The sequence below is a fragment of the Podarcis vaucheri genome (assembly GCF_965113315.1).
Source record: "Podarcis vaucheri genome assembly, chromosome: 6".
Lineage (NCBI taxonomy): Eukaryota > Metazoa > Chordata > Lepidosauria > Squamata > Lacertidae > Podarcis > Podarcis vaucheri.
The window spans coordinates 65,157,699-65,180,389 of NC_138764.1; the positions used below are offsets into that span (position 1 = coordinate 65,157,699).

General features: G+C 44.1%; 1 long non-coding RNA gene across 2 annotated transcripts; it reads right to left on the minus strand.

Moving 5' to 3' along the window:
* Positions 1-15,831: 15,831 nt before the first annotated feature.
* LOC309535272 lies at positions 15,832-21,460 on the minus strand. Of its 2 annotated transcripts, none has more exons than XR_014221168.1 (3): positions 19,233-21,460; positions 17,835-18,003; positions 15,832-17,429 (listed from the first exon to the last, which is right to left on the minus strand). It is a non-coding gene; the product is annotated as an uncharacterized lncRNA (long non-coding RNA). The 2 variants fall into 2 exon arrangements; XR_014221169.1 differs by having other exon boundaries at positions 15,832-17,504.
* Between the last annotated feature and the right edge of the window lie 1,231 nt (positions 21,461-22,691).

Genomic DNA, 22,691 nt, shown 5'->3' on the forward strand with positions numbered 1-22,691 from the left:
GAGAGTGGAACCTTGTTAACTTTTAGACACATGAAGCTGCCATTTCATAAACCCTCTCAAGAAACAAATTGTCCCTCCCCATTTCTCAGTTTAAAATTAATAGCAGAAACATCCAGTTACGGCCGATAGGTAGCTGGACACCATCTGATTGCCACTGAACATGAGCTGTATCTTATCTTCCTCCTTTGCAACTGCTCAGAGAAAGAATTATAAACTGGTTGCCTGGGAGACGAGAACGGCACTGCTTTGGGTGATGAGGAGTTCTGCTGCACCCAGGACTCACTTAAGGCTGCTTCACACAGCAATAAACCCAAGTTTGTTACCAACAGTCAAGAAGGACCTGCCAAATCTCTGGGCTTTCTGTTGAGCTTGTGTGTTCTATTTTGGTTTTTAAAAAAATGCTATTTGCATTCACACTTTACATTTTTCAGAGTATTATTAAGATGACACAAAAGCTGATGTCTAAAAAGAGAGATGCCGAGGGATGGACTGCAACCCACCTAGAATCCAGTATCTCTGATCTAGAATTGCCCTGCAATCTCAGACACGTGGACCAGTCGGTGGTTGCTCAACTGGAGGGAGAAATGCACTCTGCATATGCCCAGATAGACTTTTTCTCTTTGGGTTTCTTTACATGGTCCAGAGCTGAGCTCTTGTGAACAGGTTCTGAGCTGAGACCTGAGTCAAATTTATTTATTTCATAACATTTATACACTCCTTGGTTATTTGCTTTTTTTAAAAAAAATGAAGTTTGTTTTTTTTACAAAGTTAAACCCAGGTAATGTCTATGGAGATGGCAGAAGAGTGGAGAGGAGGGGAGAGGGGGACTCACCATTTTTATACATTATGGCTGTAACTTGCCTTCCTCTCAACCCCCATTTCCTCTAGAAAAACATTATGTACCTGCATCAATCAGCTCCTATACACATGCCCAATGGAAGAAGAAAAAGACATTATCTCAATGAACCAAGGGTCCTTAGACCTTATCTTTGCCACTCTTGGTAATTTCTCTAGGGAGGATTTCTGCTTGCTGCCTCTACTTTTAGTGCTAATCAGCCATTTCCGGCTGCAAGGATGTATTGATCGGATAACGCGGGATGATAGGCAGGGGTGGGAAAGAGAAAACCGAGCAAGTACAGAAGAGCATTACCTCCTTTAGATACTGCAGCTGTCAGCCTGGAGATGAGGCAGACTGCATCCCATACAGAGCAACTTGCCAGTATACAAACATTAGGATGCTGATATGACCTCCAGTGGGGGTTCAAGAGAACACCTGAAGGGGAAGCAAGCTCTGGGAGAAAAGGCAGTATTGTAAGTATATAACAAGAGCATGCTGCGTTAGGCCAATGGCTCATGCAATCCAGCATCCTGTTTTCACAGTGGTCAACTAGATGCCTGTGAGAAACCTACATACAAAACCCAAACACAAGAGCCTTCTCCATCCCTGAGGCTTCCAGCAACTAGTATTTGGAAGCATTACTGCAGGCATCCCCAAACTCAGCCCTCCAGCTGTTTTGGGACTACAGCTCCCACCATTCCTAGCTAACAGGACCAGTGGTCAGGGATGTTGGGAATTGTAGTCCCAAAACATCTGAAGGGCTGAGTTTGGGGATGCCTGCATTACTGCCTCCAACTATAGAGTATAGCCATTATGGCTAGTAGCCATCAATAGCCTTATTCTCCTTAAATTTGTCTAATCTATTTTTGAGGCTGTCTGAGGCCATCATTGCTTCCTGAAGGAGTGAGTTCCATAGTTTAACAATGCACCTTCAGGTTTGTCCAAAGGCAAGGTTGCTTTTGGTCACATGGCGAAACAAAGCATAGTTACCTTAGGAAACTGTTTCATACCATATTCATGATGAAACAAATAGTTATCCATAGAAAATTATACCCCTACCTTTTGAGAAAGCTCCTCTATAAAGCTGCTTACAATCTCTGGTAAAAGTCAGCTCCACCTGGCAATCAAATACACAAAATACAATACAGCTGAACAATATAAACCATCATAAAAAGTGAAGTACAAGAATGGACTATAAAACATAATGTGGGTCATAAAACAGTATAAAAAACACAAACCAACAGGAATGAAAAAGGCAGAAATAAAATAGGCTGATTTGGGGAGGCTTGGGAGAAAAGTTTTCAATGCATGTCAAAACACTGCAACATTGTGGTTTGTTTCACTTCTAAGGGAAGAGATCTGCACAAGTTGAACGGACTGCACTGCTAACCAGGATTCCCAATGCTGAGCGTCGCTGCTGGTTACCAAGAGGGGAGAGGCAAAGAGCAGGAAGGTCTGCAAGATGCCTGTACAGCCAATCTGATGCTCTTGATGCCACGCCCACTCACACTGAGTTCCTCACACCTTTGGTAACCAGCAGCAATGCTCAAAGTTGGGAAGACGGGCGAGCAACACTGCTCTGCCTGCACCCCACTCCTGGAAGTGATTGCCACAGACATAGGCTCCATTAGTGCTAATCTTGTCCCAGTTCAAATACTGAATCCACCATGCCAGGGAACTCGTACAATAGCCAGGAGTGCCAACTTGGCCCCACGACTGTGGAACTTCATAGGGAATTGTGTGGGTGCTCGGGCACCCAGGGCGCTGGCCCCTGTGGCAATAGTTGTGTCCTTGGGGCAATATGCTAACGCTATTTTCCAATAGTCAAAATGGGGGAAATGATTTTCCTGTTGATCCTATCCCACAATTTATTTATCAATCAATTAATCCTTTCTTATGTGGCCGCAAGCCAGTTAAAAATATTTATTCTTCCAACCATTTCACAAATTGTTCTATATGCTGCTTCTCCACTCTAAAAGCAACTTCCAAAATGTCTCTCATAAAACCACCACCTAGTTTTATGAGTAGGTATGCTTCTATACCCCACATCATTCTCAAATCATCTCTAGAAGCTGGTATTAGATACAAGGAGGCACCAATGCAAGTTTGGAATCCACTGCAAAAATCCAGTGAACCTCTCACTGAAGCATCTGTCTCTTTCTTCCCAGCTGCCCTTCCATTGAGTTCCCATACTCTTTCAATCTTTAGGACCTTCTTCAGTCCAGCTCCCTGCACAGCTCCTCTAAAGCAGTGTCAATGTGAAGTTTTAATCCCAGACAAATAGAACCCTATCCAGTTTTACTGAAGCTGGGCTATTGACGGACATGTTGTCAAGTCACATTAGTTGAAACAGTTGGTGCCAGTGGTTTTCAATATAAATTCAGTGGCTTCCCCTCACAGAACATGTGCATCTTCCACCTCCTTGCTCCCAAAACACTAGAAGAACGCTGCATCTACTGGATGTCTTGCCCACCAGTCTCTGAGCCAGTGGCGCAACAGACACGGTTGCTGTGGCAAAAGATTGCAGCTAATCTGAGTGTACCAACTCAGAATGCAGCACGATAGGAAAGGATTGAATGCAAGTGTTGTCGCGTTCAGACTCCGGTTCTCAACAGCCCATGTGAAAGGGGACACAGCAGAATCCTATGCAAGATTGCTCAGATCGAAGTCCCACCATGCTCAGTGGAGCTTATTCCCTAATAAGTGTACGTATTTGGGAGAGACATTGCACATTCTTTTGTAATTCAAGAAAATCTTTAATAAAAACTATTTCACAATGTGGTGCCAAGGGATAATAATGACTCTGCTAGCTTTGCACCTGTGCAAGGCTCCAAAACACACAGGGGTTTTGGAGTAGGAGGGAAACAATTGAAGAGGGGAAGAACTGGACAACAAATGAAAGGAGGTACAAACAAAGCATGACAACTGGGTTCTGTGGACATCCTTTCTTATAACCATCCTCCTAGCTGGTTGCATTACTTGCTGGCAATTCTGGTTTCTCTGTTTCTTATTTTTCAAATGTTCAGTTCTTCATATAAGTTTAATTTTATTTTAAGGAAAAAATTCACCAACATTTTAGTGTGAATTTCCCCTAATATACACATGTTTGTATGCAAACTTGCCTGATATGCAGATTTCTGCAAAGCAAATTTCCCTAACTTAATGCATTATGTGTGTTATCTTCATTAATGCATGCATTTCAGTGCAAATTTTATGCTAGTATATACATTTTAAACACATAGGCTAGGGAACTGCAGTGCAAAATTTGTAGAGGTGTGGGTTTTGAATAATGGCTTTGTTTTGGTTCAGAAAGTGTGAATTAGGTGGCTTCACCTTGAAATATGAACTGAATCAAATTTCTCCTCCATCCCAAGCTTTATTCATCAGCGTTCCTAACATGAAGGCAATATATTGAAAGCCAAACAGTGGCTTCTCTTGTATTTAAATATGAATTCTCTGCTAGGGACACATACATTGTTGAAGTACAAAGCTGTCCTAAACAGCATTTAATTATTATAGTGGTGCTGCAGAGCAGTAAAGCAAGGAACATTGCAGAGTAGAATTTAATGTGTGCCTACTGTTTAGCAGAAGGCTGGCATGGGGGGTGAAAGGCTGTTTCCTAATTCATGGAGTCATATATAGCAATTATACAAGACAGCAAAGGCTCCTTTAGCAAAATGACCGATTTTGGCCAAAGCCCCAGCCAGTGTCAAGCAATGTCACTCCATCATATGCAATGGAGCCACTTTAGTTACAGAAACAGGAAAACTCAAGCATAAAGAACCCCAGCAGTCAGAGGGACCAGAATTTCAGAGAAAGTTTTCCATAGGGTTGAGATCTCAAATAGTGGTCTTCTTTTAGTATATTTTTGAAATGAACCCCTAATGCTCATCAGAGCCCCTCTGTATACATCAATTAGAAAGAAGACCTGTGTTCTCCTGGTGTGCCCAGGTGTAGCTGTTTGACAAAATACAGTCTGCCTTACTTGGCAATTAACTCTTGTCACTTGGCTAGTTATAATGAGTTTGAAAAATATGCTGACGTGATTTGTGCATTGTAGGGAAATTCACGTCAAAATTAATATTGTTGCATCTACTGTTGCTATTGTAACATGCAAATTGGAGAGGCGTCTCTATCTCTAGGTTTCGATGCAGTCTGCAGCAGCTGGATACAATGGCAGCAACTCCTGTCCAGTTTGCAGGTTACCTTTTCTGCCATAGCTCAGTGGTAGAGCACATGTAGATAGTCCCAGGATCAGTTCCTAACATCTTGAGGCAGGACTGATACTGAGAGAAATGCCTATGAAAAGCATAATTGCCTACAAACGTGTATATTAGGAGAAAGGGACACTAAAATGCTAGTGTCTGTGTGTGTGGGGGGGGTGTTTTTAGGACTTTATATGAAAAAATCTGGAAACTGATGTAGAAATGTGGCCAACTGAAGTGAAAGTTAGAAAAACAGGAAACCAAGAGAAACTGAACTTGAAATATTTATCTATCCCTAGGTGCAGTGTGTGTGTGTTCATTCCCTCTAACATATGCTGGAGGGTGTGGAACATTTTCAGAAGGATGCAGCTGTTTGCATAAATAGGAATTCAGGTTTCCATCAGCAGCCTAGGGACTCAGTACTTGGGTCAACTCCTGATATGTTTTGAGGAAGGGTAAAAAGGTAAAGGGACCCCTGACCGTTTGGTCCAGTCGCAGATACTCTGGGGTTGCGGTGCTCATCTTGTTTTACTGGCCGAGGGAGCCGCCATACAGCTTCCGGGTCATGTGGCCAGCATGACTAAGCCGCTTCTGGTGAACCAGAGCTGTGCACGGAAATGCCGTTTACCTTCCCGCTGGAGCAGTACCTATTTATCTACTTGCACTTTGTTGTGCCTTCGAACTGCTAGGTTGGCAGGAGCAGGGACCGTGCAATGGGAGCTCACCCTGTCGTGGGGATTTGAACCACTGACCTTCTGATCAGCAAGCCCAGAGGCTCAGTGGTTTAGACCACAGCACCTCCCGCGTCCCTTTGAGGAAGGGTAAATGGATTTAAAACAAGACAGGACTCCTGCAGCTTTAATGCTTGTGTAGGAAGAGGGAATTTCAATAGGTGAAATTCTCATTCACCACAGATATTAAACCTGCGGGCACACTGTTCTCTTTTCTACCTGGCCACCCTATTGTTGGGAGGGGGGAGTGGAGCAGAGCCTTTCATGTGTACAAACTAGCCAACCAGGATTGTGGTGTCTTTAAACTCTGACACTTCCAGTTCTTTGTCTGCAAAAGAGAGATCAAAGTTTTATGCTATTCACTTGCCTTGTAAGTGCTGAGGACTAATCAGCACAATCAGCATGGTAAAGTGCTTTGGAGGCTAATGGAGCCTTGTAAGCATTTTGTATTAATATTTATTACTCTTGATTAAGATGAGAACCAAATTGAGTTTCTCATCAATGACCCTTACAGCATACTCTGGGCAAATATTTTCCCTCCCTCCTCTCTCTGCAGCGGTCCAGGTTTTTGGGACTTGTCAGTGATACCACCTACATGAGAAATTCTCATTCGTAGGGGAACAATCAATTTCCAGGTCAGTAACCATATATGAAATTGGAGCACTTTGTAATTTTCACTGAGTGAAATGTTTGTTCCAGTAGGAGAAAGCCGGGTTAGTCTGCTCCAGTCAGGGCAGGGAAGTGCATGTCTGCAGGGATGCTTTTAAACACGTCCTCTGAAGAGAACAGCCAAAGGATCTTCACCTAGCCTGACATTTCAAGCTGGGCAAAGGGAGACAGTCAAACATGGGACTCGCTTGCTTCAAATAAGAGTCCTCTGCAGAGCCACACACAACTGCTAAGGAAGTGTTTTGATGGTCATTAGCACTGCTGCATTTAAGCAGCTGACCAAAAACGAAAAGGATGCATGGTTGCAAAAAGGAAGACAGAATTATTAGCCAAACCGGAAATTATCTGACTCTTCAACTATGGGATGCCAGACTGTCCCATGTAGCTCAATGGGGGTGGGGAACCAGGTGTTGCATGAGTAGTGAGAAGCAAACAGGGAGAGAACACCCCCCCCCACCTGCAATGCTGTATGACATTAGGTCTGGGATATTGTGAAAGATGCAAAATGGAGGCCGGGCTGCCAAGATAGTTGCTGCTGTTGCCGTTTACAGCAGCAGCAAAACAAAAACCACAACTGTAGGTAAAAAGAAAGAAGCCGAGCTACCGAGCTACTGCTTCATGGTGAGCTCTGCCCTTGAGAATGTGTTGGGAGAACTTCTCCTTCACCCAGAGAAATTTGGTGACGTGCATCCCGTTTCTAGATAATGTCAAGAAGCCATCTCACAGCTCCAGACTTTTTCACTCCCTTCTATAGCTATGCCTGGTTACTGGGAAGCAAGAGTTGTGGTGCAAGGTGGAAAGAACTTGTTAAAGCTTGCAGTGGTCTGTGCTGGATGGCTGCCCTGGATGCCCCAGGAGTTAAATTTAGACCAGTTGTACTCCAAATGCTGAGCCTGTGCAGCTTTTTCTAAATCCATATTTACATTTAAATACTTAATCACAAGATATGTATTATATATCCATGTATGCATTTTAAATGCATTTTATCCTAAAATAGAGATCGCTTCTTGAGCCAAGAACTGCACTGTAAAATCCCAAAAAGTGCGAAATCTGGATGGCAATGTCATAATTAATGAACTAGCCCAGGAGATTTAGTTCACTATAAAATACAGACCAAATGCAATTCTCTTCTATTCCTAGTTTCACCTTCCCCAAAATGCCCCTGAGAAGTTCCCAGGGCCCTGCAATATCACCAGACACTTCTGAAGGGAGCTGTAGCTTTGTGGGGGAAAACAAATCATTGGCAAACAATAATGAAAAGGCATCAGATGCACGTCTGGCAGAGATCAGCACAGCGGGCAGTAGGATTGCTTCACGCTGGGCTCTTCCACTTCCATCAGAAGCCCTTTGGCTAATCAATAGGGTTTGGTGCTAAGGAGAATTTTAATTATTCTAGGAGTGATGCATGGAAGTCTCCTTGCACCGGGGAACTGTTTTTCTGTAGATAATAGATAACATGTTTCCCTCCCCACCCTGCAAAAAACCATGAGGATCAGGTCGAGTTGACTGCGACTCACAAAAACCCTGTATTAAATGGAACAATTGCTTTAGTCCCAGTAACCACTATTCTCTGAACAGCCCAGCTTCTAGATAGAGGTCATGGTACCTAGCCACAGCCTCCACATTTTATGGGAATCTAGTTCAATGCAGTTATGTGCCAAGACTAGTATTTGGTTTGGGGACTTGTTCAAGCATGGGCTTAGCACCCCACATGTTCTCCAAAAATGGGCTCTCTTGACATTCATGGGGAAATTGTGACCTTTCAGATAGGCCATTGCTTTGGCTTTTGACTTTCCTTTCATTTTAGTTTTGATGCTTCCACAGGTATGTAAGCATCAACAATTACTTTGTGGCATTGTTAAATATGTCCTATTGCCCAACTGTGCTGAGCTCTTAATACAGTGGTACCTCGGGTTACATACGCTTCAGATTACAGACTCAACTCACCCAGAAATAGTACCTTGGGTTAAGAACTTTGCTTCAGGATGCAGCGGCGCAGTGGGAGGCCCCATTAGCTAAAGTGGTGCTTCAGGTTAAGAACAGTTTCAGGTTAAGAACAGACCTCCGGAACGAATTAAGTACTTAACCCAAGGTACCACTGTACACAAATATTTGGGTGTTTACATGAGATTTGAGGGTCAAATGTGATGAGTGGCTAAGAGAACCATAACTGGATCTCCCATGGGTGCTGCTATTTGTTATTGTTTAAAGCAGCTTGGGGGGGGGGGGTGCGCAAATAAAGTCAGGGAAGAAGGCAACTCTGATGGCCTGTATTTAAGCTTCTCCCCTGCACTGTTTTTTCCTGATCTAATTCACACATTTTCCAAACCTCCTATCTGCACCCTGTGGAAAACTTACTGGGTTTGGTATGATGCCTTTCTATTTTCTCCTGTGGAACACCAGTTTTTGGGGAGGGGTGCAATTTAGATTGGTAAAATGGTGCTGGTGGAAAGGTCAAATAAACACCCAGTTTTTCACCATCGCTGTCCTTTTCAATGCACATACATGTTAATTGATTTGAACTTCAAAAAAGACAAGAAGGTGAGTGTCTGGAACCCCAGGCCTACCTGGCAGCAAGTCAGTATGTTAAGTCCAAAGTTCAAAGTCCAGGGGTCCATCTACACAATCAAAGTCCAAAATCTAAAGTCCAAAGATCAGGAAACACAGTCCAGGGCCAATCCAAGTAAGCAGTCCACCAGTCAGGATACAGCCCAAAGCATAGTCCCATAGAGGTCCAGGAGAAGCCAAGGCCCATCAACATGGGCAGTTGAGCAGATAAAACACCTCAGCTCTGCTTTCCTTTTGTACTTTTCCCGCATCTGGGCTTGATGAGGCAAGTGACCCTCACCTGCTCCAAGCCTACTCCAGCTGAGGAATCACACCCCTCATCCCAGAGTTAGCGAGCCCCACCTGGCCAACTAGAGAACTGGGCTGTGAACCCTTGCCTGCCTCAGACTCCTAGAGCACTTCTACCGCTGCTCCCTATGCCTTGTGTTGATGGAGACAGGGGTCCCTCTGGCTCTGGTGATGGGTCCTGCTGCTCTGGTTCCTGTGTACTGACCCTCATCCCCTTGCCATTCTCCATCACCCAGTGAGTACTTACTTCCCCCTTCCCAGCTTGCCCCATTGTGTCCCAGTCTCAGCTACACCCTTTGCTGGGATCCTCTTCCTCCTCTCTGCCATCCTGCCAGTTCATTACAGAAAGCGGGAAATCCTGCCACATATTTCCCAGTGTCTCTACTTTAGCTCTGAGGGGGTTAAAAACATGAGCTTTAATCTGCCTGCACCCAAGTTACTCATCTCTAAAATGGAGTTGGTTTTCCCTTTCCCATACTCTTTGATTTTTGATGACTGTAACTTCCATAGTATATATTTGATCAATACTCTAGATTGGTCTGCAAAGCAATTTGATCTATATGTGCAAGAAGCTCGTCCAGTGCGTTCCGCAGAATCAAAGTTCCATAGAATTCTGGCTCTATGTACTCACACTTCTAGGCTAGTATTTGGTTAGGGAGGACTAAGCAAGCAAGGCATGAATTGCACAAACAGTGTAGTCATGAAGGCCAGGAAGCAATTCGTAATACAGCAAGGGCCGAATCTACCCCCAGATCAAATCATCTCCACTGTACTGTATTGACTTGGTCTGGGGAGCTATGCCAGTTTACAGCAAAGAAACCACCCTCTCTCCAAAGATGTATTAGTGCTCCTGCTTATCTTTCATTTACAGCCTGAAGCTGCCATGCTTCTTTCCGTTGTTTAAAGGGGTGTTCTTTAAACAACATATAAAGGCTCTAAAAGCAAGAGGAGGAAGCAGACAATTCTCCTGAAATTAAAATGGCCAGAATCTCAGGCTTGGCAGGTTCCCAGCTCTGTATTTTCAATGCTTATTTGCAGAAATGCTGCCACAAGAAACTAGCAAAAGCTTCGTTCTATTCAGAGGCATCTGCTGATGGAGCTTTTTGGGAGAGCGGCAGGCCAAGGAAAGGGAGCAAGAGATAAACACTGTGTCATTTAGGATCAAAACTCTTCTTTAAAAAACACAAGATGGCTGTGCATTGCCTGCCTGAGGGCCCCACTTTGGAGAGAGTCTCAACCCAAAACCAGTGCATTAGCCTTGCTGTTTCCCACCTTAAGAAAACCTGTCAAACTCTGGCTAGAAAACATTGCAGGAATCCTTTAAGTTAGCAATGCCTAGGGAGGGGAATAAGGCAAACTTCCTACAGATGAGGCATAGGCCTGAGGCAAAATATATGTTTGATCTCCTGGAAGGAGGGAGAATTAAAGACCTTCTTAAATAGTGTACTCTGCACCAAGCTAAAGGCAAATGGCTTTTCCCTAGGGGAGGGAAAGAGTGTTTGTGAGCCAGGAACTGCTCTAACTATTGCAGTCTTTATTAGGGAATGGTTTCACTTTCACACTTTCTCCAGAATTCTCAGTTTGCCTGCTCCAAAATGTTTTAGGCAGGAATGGGGGACCTGTGGCTCTTCATGTGTTGCTGGACTCCAGTTCTCATCAGCCCCAGCCAACTTGGCCCATGCTCAGGAATGATAGAAGTTGTAGCCAGACACATCCAGAGGCCCATAGATTACCATACCCTTGTTTAGGGGATAACTAGAAAATAACAGGTGCAACAACAATGTAGTGTATTTCTTACATACAGCTTTTGGCAGCTCTAATAAAGTTTAAGGACCCCTCAATGTAGCTGATTCCAATCTACTGCTAAGTGTAGTCTAGCTACACTGTATTTATAGCGACTTCAAAAGGTATGTCTATTTTGGAAAATGTTGCCAAGCATCATGATTCTTTGGCTTGGAATACAAATCTTGGTAAACTGTAATTAGGAAGAGGCGAGCTGCTGTTTGCTTGGCTCACAAACCAGCTCAATCTTTTCTAAGTATTGCTAGTGAGTACAGTATTTGAAATTCAAGTGCTGGGTGGGGGAGTTGCAAGTCCCCACCAGGAAAGCTTGCAAACATTGAGATGCTGTATGTTTAGACGTATCTCCTCCCTTTGCATGCAAAGCTATCCCGTTACATTGTGTTAGTGGGAGAGAGACCAGCTGACTGCCTCGCAGGTCTGCTCCATATGCTGAAATGATGGTAGTGTGGTGTAGTGGTTAAGAGCGGTGGACTCGTAATCTGGTGAACTGGGTTCACGTCTCTGCTCCTCCACATGCAGTTGCTGGGTGACCTTGGGCTAGTCACACTTCTCTGAAGTCTCTCAGCCCCACTCACCTCACAGAGTGTTTGTTGTGGGGGAGGAAGGGAAAGGAGATTGTTAGCCGCTTTGAGACTCCTTGGGTAGTGATAAAGCGGGATATCAAATCCAAACTCCTCCTCCTCCTCCCCTCCTCCTCCTCCTCCTTCTTCTTCTTCTTCACATGCTCAGGACTGCAATTTTCTGTCAGAATCAAGGAGCATGTAATACAAGACCAATGCCACCAAGTAAGATTGTTTGGGGACTAACAAGACTATTCCCATCCATAGCAACACTGTGAGAGTTAATCCCTTCGTGATCTGTCAAAAAGTATTGTGGATTCATTGATTTTGTGAAGTCAAGCCACTTGCATAGCTGATTCACTACAGTGATGCACTTGAAATCGAAGGCCTGGCCAATAGCCTGTGTGGTAATCCTCTCAAACCCTTGCTTCACATTGCAAAGTGTCCTAGCTTACCTCCTGGCAGTGCAACGTCTCTTACTACTGTACAAATGTAACTAAAGAATATGGGTTTGTCAACACACACACACACACCTGACCATCAAGCATAGGTGCCTTCTTTGAATTAGGAGCTGTTAAATAGGCTCACCAGCCACCTACTTCTAGGTACCCTCAACAGCTACCTGACAGGCAGTAATTCAACAGAGGTGGTTTCCCTTCTTCTCTGCACCTTCATGTTGGCAAAATGTTTTCCTGCTCAGTCATACATCTGCTTGCAGAGCAACCCTATGAACGTTTACTCAGAAGCAAGACCCACTGTGTCTAATGGTACTTATCCTCTGGTGAGTGTGCTTAGGATTGCCACCTGTGTCCAGTAACAGCAAATACAAATTCTGAAGGTCTCGTGCATCTGTCAAAAGCAGTCATCATTAGGTGCTGAGTATATTATTATTTTTTGTTGTTGTTCTTTTGATTAATGCCTCCATTCATTTGAAACACCTTTCTCTGCCATGTGAATTTCTCATGGTTATATACATAGTATTGGTGGAAAGTGGAAAGGGTGGAAAGGGGAGGGTGTTGTTAAGGAAAGAGAATTTGCCAGGGACTTGATCCTTAACTTGGATCAATGCTAGAGCCCAGTGGACCAGCAGTATGTGTGATAATAATAAGTAACATCATGCTTCTTCTGAGCAATGCAAAACAACTTTGCCTCACTGATGAAATATCATAGTAATTTGCGCATGCATGTATGTGCATTCATGTGTACACACAAAGATATAGATTACGAACAGGAGGCTGGATTCCAAAGGGTATGTCTTCCAGTCTACCTTGAGCCCAACACACATTTTTAGCAATTAGTCCTGGAAAAGAGCATTCTGTTTGGATATAGCCTGGTTAATGTGGAGTAGAATGAAGTATTCTTCTGGGCTCCCAGCAGGAATGCTCACTCCTTTGATGGAGAGAGAAGAGAGTGAAAGGATTTGTCTGTGTAATAGATGTTTCCCCTGAAGGTCTGCGTCAGATCCCCAGGTGGGGAGCCTGTCTCTAGCTGCTGATATTCAATTCCATGTCACACATAAATAAGGGAGAACAAGCCAGCTCCTATTTTTATAGGCCTTTTATCTTTCACTCTCCCTGTCTCTTATTCTCTCTCTCAGATACACGTCCTTTCCTGCATATTCTGGGCTTTGCAGTACAGCACTAATTAACTTTGCTAATTAGCTCAAGCTTGCACTCACTGACAATAAATATGCAGTGCACTGTGAGTGCAGAGTATTATTAATGAAATGGACACAGACACCTTCACTGGGGAGAAGAAAGCTTAAGGGCTATGTGTGCACCAAGCGGCATCGAGAAATATAACGGATGTGGCAATGAATTTATTCTGCAGCTCATAAACCTAGTACATTTCCATCTCCTGAAGTAACAGACACCAGGGAAAGGAGCAAGGTACTACCAGTGTGTATGTGTGAGAGAGCAGATTCAGTAGTGGCCAGGGCTCCTGCAGCTTTAATAATTGTAGAAAAGGGGAATTTTTGACAAGTACATCTTTCCCAACTGCCTATGACCAGAATTGCATCATCTATATCAGGGGTGGCCAAGTCCCAAGAGACTGCGATCTACTCACAGTTAAAAACTGGCAGTGAACTACCCCATTTTGGGGGGTTCAGGTCAAAGTTCTTGAGCTTTTTTAGGAGAGCCCAAGTTGTTGAGCTTCTTTGGGGGGAGCCACTGATCTACCAGTGATCTACCACAAACGTCCACTGATCTACTGGTAGATCACAATCTACCTGTTGGACATGACTGATCTATATCATGTGGGAGCCATGAAGTCATGGCAAAGGCTTGTAGCGCCACCTGGTGCCTCGCTGACCTGCATGTCCGTGCCTTGCAGTGTATTAAGTGCATAACCTTATATGGAGTTATGTTCCCCCTCTGGGCAGTAATTACCTTATATGGCGATGGGTGGGTAAAATCCATGACCGGATGAGGTAACGTGAAACATTGGCAAATGGCCATGCGAGAGGGGAGAAAAAAGGAGAATAAAATTGGAGGAGAGTGGTCGAAGGAGCTGCTCATACCTTCCTGAAAATATTGCTGGCTCTCTGTGTCTTTTTTCAAATGCTATACAGCGCCATTTGTGACAGCTGGCTTCCGTCAATATAATGCATTAAAAGTGAAAGAGGTATGTCTTATACAGCACAAACCAAGTCACCCAGCAAACAGGAACAGAAAATAGTTTATTTTTAAAAACAAACATGGTATATACTGCTTCAGCATTTGCATTTCTAAGTATCATGTGCAAAATAAAAAAAAATTCTACAGAAAATGAGACAATAAAACAACAAAATGACCATCAATCTGAACACAGCCTTACAATGCCTGCTGGAACGAGAAAGCCTTAGCCATGCACCTGAAGTTCAGCCAGAAGGGTGACTGCCTAATCTCAGTTGGGTGTTCCACAGGTTTGGAACAAATGCACGGAATGCAGTTAGGAGCCATGTGTCTGAGTTATGGGGTGCCACCAACAAAGGCTCCTCCAGATAACTCAGGCTAAGATATAAGGGATCAGGTGATTCTTAAAATTATCTGGACCCATGTTGCTAAGGGCCTCGTAAATTAATGCAAGAACCTTGAACCTGGCACAGTAATGCATGGACAGCTCCCTGGAGGCAACAAATATGATTAGGCTGCAGCTTATCAATCATGTGGGGGAAAGACCATATTTCAGTAGCAGCAGTGCTTTTTTCCTTTAATAAAGGTTTAGAGGTACTCTCATTTTCCTACTGATATTGAAATACTGCCCCTCAATGAGGTGAAACTTTGATTCACAAAATGTTTAGGGGTATGTGTCCCCCCCAGAAAAAGCAGTATCAGGATCCCTGGTTTGCATGCAAAAGGTCAAAGGTTTTGTTCCTGGCACCTCCTAGGAGTGCTGGGAAAGACTCCTGAATTCCTGGATAGCTGTTTCCAGTTAGTATAGGCAATACTGACCTAGGTGGAACTACTGGCTGATTTGGTATTATGCTTTTTCCTGCAAATAATTCAGGTACTTCTAGGGCTGCAGAATGGGACAAGGCTGGACTGCCTTTAATTGTTGTGCAGAGAAGGGTAATTTCAGCAAGGGAACCTCACCTACCCCATTTTTAAACATAAATATTAAAGATACAGGAGCGAGGGAATGCCGTACTCAGAAGCAGGAATCTGCACAGATGCACATCTGGATCTATGCACTGCATGCTCATCTGGGTCTCTCTGAACTGGTTGGATATGTCTTTCGATGTAGATGGGGACGCACATCTCTGTCCAGGACCTGTTAGCTGCTGTGCCTGATTAGTTGCACATTACTAGAGTTCAGTCAGAACCAATGTGTCTACTTTGTTCATACATTAATATATGGAAGTTGTATATGCATCACCCGCATGTAAGTCCTTCAGTTTCCAAATTACAATATGACGTTGCCAGTGCTTTTTTGTGAATATACTCACTGGTATAGAGTATCAGCACCTTTTTTTCCTGCCCATAGCAGCCATTTTGTGTGGTATTAACACCACTGATATCAAGAATATGGGCACCTCATTTCCACACCCAAAAAATTGGACTGTCTTCACTATGAACCACAGAAGGGTGCAGTACCCCACCGTTTCCTGCTTGGCAGGGGGTTGGACTCGATGGCCCTTGTGGTCTCTTCCAACTCTATGATTCTATGATTCTATGATTCTATGATAGTAAAGAGTGTGAATTCCTAGGACAAAAACTAGAATTTAAACTTAGCATTTTTACTCTTGATAAAAGCCTTTCCCCCACCTCCTTTGCTCACTGAAAGACTGCTTCTGAAGTTATTTTACATAACAGATTGAGGGTGGAATAAACTTGGATTGTTAGAAATAATAAGCAGAAGAATACACAGTTGCTATGTACCTGACTCAAATCAGTTTCTCAGCCGTTGACCAGGGAATACAGCAGCCTATCCTTTATGAATACCAATTACTAGTAACTGTGTTATTCCATCAAAGTTCTAAGAAACTCTGTACCTTTCACATATCTCTCAGTGCCTGACTAAGGGAGACATGGAGCTATCAAGACTATGAAGTCCATTTCTCTGAAGTACTCTAGAGGGATTTTGGACCAGATGACTGGCTGGTGTAAAATCACTGGCCTCAAGGAAACAGTGCTGGTTGGTGGCAACAGAAGATATGACCCACTGTTCTCAAAAGCTGAAGCTGTTCTGGCAGTGCAAGGCAGGATTCTGTGGCTTTTCAAAACAACTGAAAACCTATGCAAGAGAGTTCCATTAAAAGTAGAAAGGAATAAAATGAAACTTATGGATTATTCAGTGCTTTAACCAACAGAAACGAAAAGGACCAGAGGCATTGCATTTTAAATCTGTCCTGTGGCAGGTTGTTAAATTATCTAGCTCTAGAACAGGTGTGGGGAATCTTTGGCTCATCAGATGTTTCTGAACTACAACACCCATTATCCATGGCCATTGGCCATGTTTGCTGGGGCTGATGGGAGCTGTAGTTCAGCAATGTATGGAGGGCCAAAGATTATTCACACTTGGTATAGAAGAGTGAAACATGCTCCTCAGAAAGCTAGAAACATCCGATTTGTTTGGGTCCCTTTGATTTAGAAAGAATTCACTTCTCCATTTGGATTTTGCTAATGTCCTGTGACATAATGAGTGCCATTGGCCCAATTATGTCCAATGTGAGAGCAGAATTGTATGACTGGCTGTGACTCAGGCTGCCTTCAGATAGGGGGTTTATTGTGTTCATTTTACTGCTTATAATGCTAGGACTTCTGTCCTTATTTCTAATATTCCTTTAACACTGAAGTACCTGTTGTCTTATAGAACTGTGGCTTTTGATCAGTATGCTGCCATGCTGTGCTAAATTTTAAATGGTGAGAAAGAACTGTATGCCAGGATTGTTGTTGTTGTTGTTTAGTCGTTTCCGACTCTTCGTGACCCCATGGACTAGAGCATGCCAGGCACTCCTGTCTTCCACTGCCTCCCACAGTTTGGTCAAACTCATGCTAGTAGCTTCGAGAACAGTATCCAACCATCTCATCCTCTGTCGTCCCCTTCTCCTTGTGCCCTCAATCTTTCCCAACATAAGGGTCTTTTCCAGGGAGTCTTCTCTTCTCATGAGGTGGTCAAAGTACTGGAGCCTCAGCTTCAGGATCTGTCCTTCCAGTGAGCACTCAGGGCTGATTTCCTTAAGAATGAGTATGCCAGGATAGTGACCCAAATTTTATGTTGTGAAATTACAATGCAAAAACTCCAATGTTTTTCTGATTTACAAAGGTTGCAAATTGTTTCTTTTCTGCAAACAACAAACAGGGAGAATAGCACGAAACTGCAACTAGATTCCACTAGATTTCCAGAAGTAGCTTTATGTCTAAAAGGTAAAAATTATTAGGTAAAGAAAGAGAAGACGGAACAAAGTGCTGCCTGATTGCAGCCTCAGTTATGGGAACTGGGATCTCAACCAAGCAGCTGCAAAGTAGAAGGGAAAAGGTATGCTATACTGTATTTGAAACAGACAGGTGGTGGGTGTGGGGCTTTGCTAAACATTTAATGTCCCCCCACCCAGAACTTCCCCTCTGCAACAACTCACTCTCACATACCACCCAAACTGCTATTTTTTTAATATTTTTTTTTACTATTCTTCATGAGGAAAAGCAACTGGGGAAGGGAACTCCAAGGGAGGGAAGGGTTAAGCACATACCACCATTTTGCGGCTGTTCATCAGATTTCCAGGCATGATATGCAAATTCAGCCTGTGAATGGCTTTCCTTATACCATTTGCATTATATAGCTTTATCTTCTCCCTTATCTTCCTGCTCCCCCTGTTACAAAGTCAGATGCAACAGATGTGTGCCTTGTCTTATCCATGTCTGAAAAATACAACAGCAAAGCCTTTTAATTCCTTAATTAACAGTAACTAATCATTTGGCATTCTCCCCTTCTCCCCCCCATTTTTTTTAATGCAAGTGCTTGTTTTTTGTGGCAATGCAGAAATAGCCATGTCGCCAGGCAGAAAATGCAGGAACAGCTTTTTTCCTTCAAAGTGCCCCCCCGCCCCCGCTTTTAGAGGCTGCTGGGGAAGGGAATAAAAGGACTAGTAATAAAAACAAGCCCATCATGTTAACGCTCCAGGGGAGGCTACTGTTTCATTTGTATTAATCTGAATTGGTTGTATTTATTTGCCCCCAAAGTAATAAATGTTCATCTCCATTCCGAAGGCCTGATATTTAATAAGGCGTCATTCACTTCCATAGAGACAGCCTATTTCTTTCATTGGAATGCATAGCCTGACCACACTTAATTTCTCCAAATCTGGCTCTTTATAAGTAGGGACAGGAATGGAATTGGAGACAGAAGATCAAAGAGCAGGGCCTTTCTGGGGGGTCTGGTTAAGACATGAATATCCAACACTTGATGGCTGGCTGGCTGCTGTATATGTGAATCGACTCCACTGACAAATCATTTCTTTTGAGGTGATGTTACGTAACACAGAAGTTCCTTCTATGGTGTTTTATCTGTGATAGCCCATTTGTGCATTGAAAAAAGCAATTCCTTGAAATTGCAGTTAACCACTGATGAATATAGGGACACGGACGACGCTGTGGGTTAAACCACAGAGCCTAGGACTTGCCAATCAGGTCGGCGGTTTGAATCCCCGCGACGGGGTGAGCTCCCGTTGCTTGGTCCCTGTTCCTGCCAACCTAGCAGGTTGAAAGCACCTCAGAGTGAAAGTAGATAAATAGCTCACCAACTCCTCTTCCTGTCTCCTTAGGCATGGCTGTGAAGAGGAGAGCAAACATTTCTGCTTCCATTTTTATCCTTATGTCATCAAAGTGCAAGTAGATAAATAGGTACCGCTCCGTCGGGAAGGTAAACTGTGTTTCCGTGCACTGCTCTGGTTCGCCAGAAGCAGCTTAGTCATGCTGGCCACATGACCCGGAAGCTGTACGCAGGCTCCCTCGGCCAATAAAGCGAGATGAGCGCCACAACCTCAGAGTCGGCCACGACTGGACCTAATGGTCAGGGGTCCCTTTACCTTTACCTTACTGATGAATATGCATGCCTAAACTAGTGGTGGCAAGGAATGAACTTTTGGTACCTCCAGTCCTTCCAGTAGACAGGATGCTTCAGCCCAGTCTGACCTGATGGACAACAGGGTGGGGTGACAGCAGATCACATCAACTAGATGGTTGGCCTGCTGCTTTTAGAAGAGGCAGATATATCCCAATGTTATTATTATTTGGTATTCAAGCCAATATTTTCCACAGGATACACACCACATTGCTGGTTGTGTGCTGCAGCATCCAGCTAAGAAGGAAGCTGCCAGAAGGAAGGCTGTAGGTTAGTGGTAGAGCCTTGCCTATAGAAGGCCCCAGTTTTAATCCCTCGCATCTCCACATATGTGTGGAAGATACCCACTGCCTGAGACCATTGAGAGCCACTGTCAGCCAACATAGATAAAATTGAGCTAGATGGTCTAGGAAGGCAGCTTCCTCTGTTTCTATGCCATCTGAATATCCCTTTGGAATATAAGTATACTGACAATCTCTCTCCCCCCCCCCCATTTTTAACCATTCTAGCCATCAGAGATTATTTCTCATAGCCACAGCAGTCAAATTGCAAGTGAAGCTAGAAAATGTTGTCTGGCTCTACAGTTATTGTGCATTACAGGCATTTTACAGCAGCTTTTGCATGCTGCCATTGGTAGAAGAGCTTCTTTGAGCCAGCGTTATCTTTACACAACGTTGCATTGCCAACCCCCAGGCACACTTCCTGCACCTACTGTTAAAACAGCTGCATTTCCTTCACAATGGTTTTCTTTGCCTGAAAGTTCACAGCAGCTCCAAAAGCAGCGCTGTGAAATAAGCATTCCACTTACTGAACCAGGGGGGGTTGCCTGTCAAGAAGCTTAATTACGCACACTGGCAATGCAATACTGCATAAAACCAGAGTTGTTCTGTTAACTCTCCAACCACGAGCAGCATCTATAAGGTGTGATGATAGTAGTACACAACACTTAACATATTTGCTGGTTTAGCATGCTGTTTCTTTCTTTGTGGGTTGGAGCTCTGAAGAGTGGGATTCACGTAGCTATCTCACAGCTTTGCAAAACAGAAGGATGTGTCAAATATGCATGCGTAATCTCAGAAGCCTTCGCCAGCCACGCACACAAAGCAGCATTCAAGGTCTGCTCCACAATACACACATGGACCGTATTACCCACATGGTTTCACCGTGATAAATTCAACTCATTCCTAGAAATACCACATCCTTACACAACTGCAAAAAGAACATTCTAAGAAGGCTGTAGGCTGGGGTGTGGGAAGGATTTGTGATAGTCAGATTACTGGTATATTGTTTGACTAGCAGATAAAGACTAGCTAGGGTTGCCATATCCCTGGGAAAACCAGGACATGTCCTCTTTTGGGGAGCCAACATGCCAATCTGGGCAGATTTTTATATTTTAAAAGAAATGTCCGGGTTTTTCAGGTTCGGGCTCAGGCTGCTCTGCACACCACAACTGCTGCCAGCCCAAGCTTGGGAAAGAGGCACACACCCCTCTTTCCTCAGCTTGGGCTGGCAGCGGCTCTGGCTGTCCTCTTTTTTGCTCTTCAAGATATGGCAACCCTAGAATAGCAGATAAGAGTAGCAGATAAAGAACCTGAGTGCAACAGACGCTTCCCCGCCTTCTGTTCCTGATGACTGGTATTCAGAGACACATTGTCTCCAACATGACAAGAGAGCATAGCTACTGTGGTTAATACCCATCATCTTCCATGAACTGGTCTAATCCTGTTTTAAAGCCATCCAAGTTGGTGGCCATTGCTACCTCTCATGGGAGTGAATTCCAAGTTTAGTAGGTGCTGCGTGAAGAAGTACTTTCTTTTGTCTGTTCTGAATCTTCCAACATTCAGCTTCACGGAATGCTCTGAAGTTCTAGTATTCTGAGAGCGCATGGACTCTCGCTATGACATTTCTTGCACTCCTGGGTGCTTCTAGATTGCACCCAATGTGCAGTGCTCTGTGCTCTCGTCTTTGTAGAAGAAGAGCACAGATCAAATAATAGTTTGCTGTGTTATTTTAGTTATGCCCAAGACAGTAACCTGACAGCACAAAAAAGTAGGTGCAGAACAGCTTATTGTCAGCCAGACACCTGATTCTGCGAAGGCTGTACTGCAACCAAAGCAGCATCTTCACTTACTATTAATAAACCTCCAATCTAGCAAAGTGGTTGGGTAGTGTTTGGCATGACATATCACATGCTCAAGGGTTTAGTTGATAAAACAGTGCTGTATTAATAACAGCTGTTGGGTGTGTGTGACACATTACTTTTGCCAAAGATTCCTTGCACTACCATTGTCTTTTCTTATTATACCTCTGGGAGGTGGCAGTAGGCTCAATCCCAGCCTAGCAGGAACAACTTCCGCTGGTGATTAAACCCACAGCTACTTGCTCCATCACTCTAGGCTTCTCTGACTAGCAGTGACAAGATCTGGCCCTGCTTAGTGTGAGAAATGTGCTGTGTATCAAAGAGGCGTGCGATAGCCTTAGGCCAATTGCCAGTTTGATCTTGGGACTGAGCTCACTTGCTAACTTTCACTGTAGGTGTTGAGACCATCAGACATTGTCCCTTCAGTTTGCATTTTATCTCTCCCCCTTCTTCGGCAAAGAAGCAAGCCCCAAACTTGGAACAATTGATGGAATAGCTAATATAAAAGCTGCTGGGTTTCTTTGGCTGGTGAGGACCCCATTACATCTTGTACAGTTGATTGCTTTATATCCTGCAACACCACATGACCCACTTGCCAGAGAGAGTATCTGTCAACATCTCTGTATTCCTTTGTATCCAGAGTACATGAAGCTCAAAGTCCCATAGCTCCTAATCCCACTTTCATCTCCAGCAGTCAAAGCAAACAAGACAATATGCCTTACTGGGCCAAAATTAACTGCAAGTTTAGAGAGATTGTTTTGATTTAAAAAATAATAATACCAGCAGTGCTTTTTTTCAGCTAGAGTGTGCTGTAGCACAGTTCCAGCACCTCTCAGCTGGGCACCATTATGGGCCGGCACTCCCCCTGTCCACTTCTTGCCTCTATGCACTTCTTAGAATTCAAAAATGAACATTTAAAGTCAAAATGGAAGCTGACCAGTGTCTGTGAGTCTACACTTTTTAAAAAAGATCTATGAATCCATCTAGCTCAGGGGTCTGCAACCCGCGGCTCCGGAGCCGCATATGGCTCTTTTACACCTTTGCCACGGCTCCGGGGCAGATACTAGCGAGGGGAGGAGGCACATTGTGCGCCCCGACACTCCCCACTGTGGCGGGCACTGTACTGGCTGTGACGTCGCATGGGGGCGGTGCGTGCGTTAGTCACGCACCGTCCCGACGTCAGCTTCCCGCCTGCTGTCAGATTGGAGGGCAGTGGCGCACATACTTTAAATGTCGCAATGGTTTTGCGGCTCCCAGTTTTTCCCCCCTTCGGAAACGGGTCCAAGTGGCTCTTTTTGTCTTAAAGGTTGCAGACCCCTGATCTAGCTCTTAGCCACTCCTAGGTGT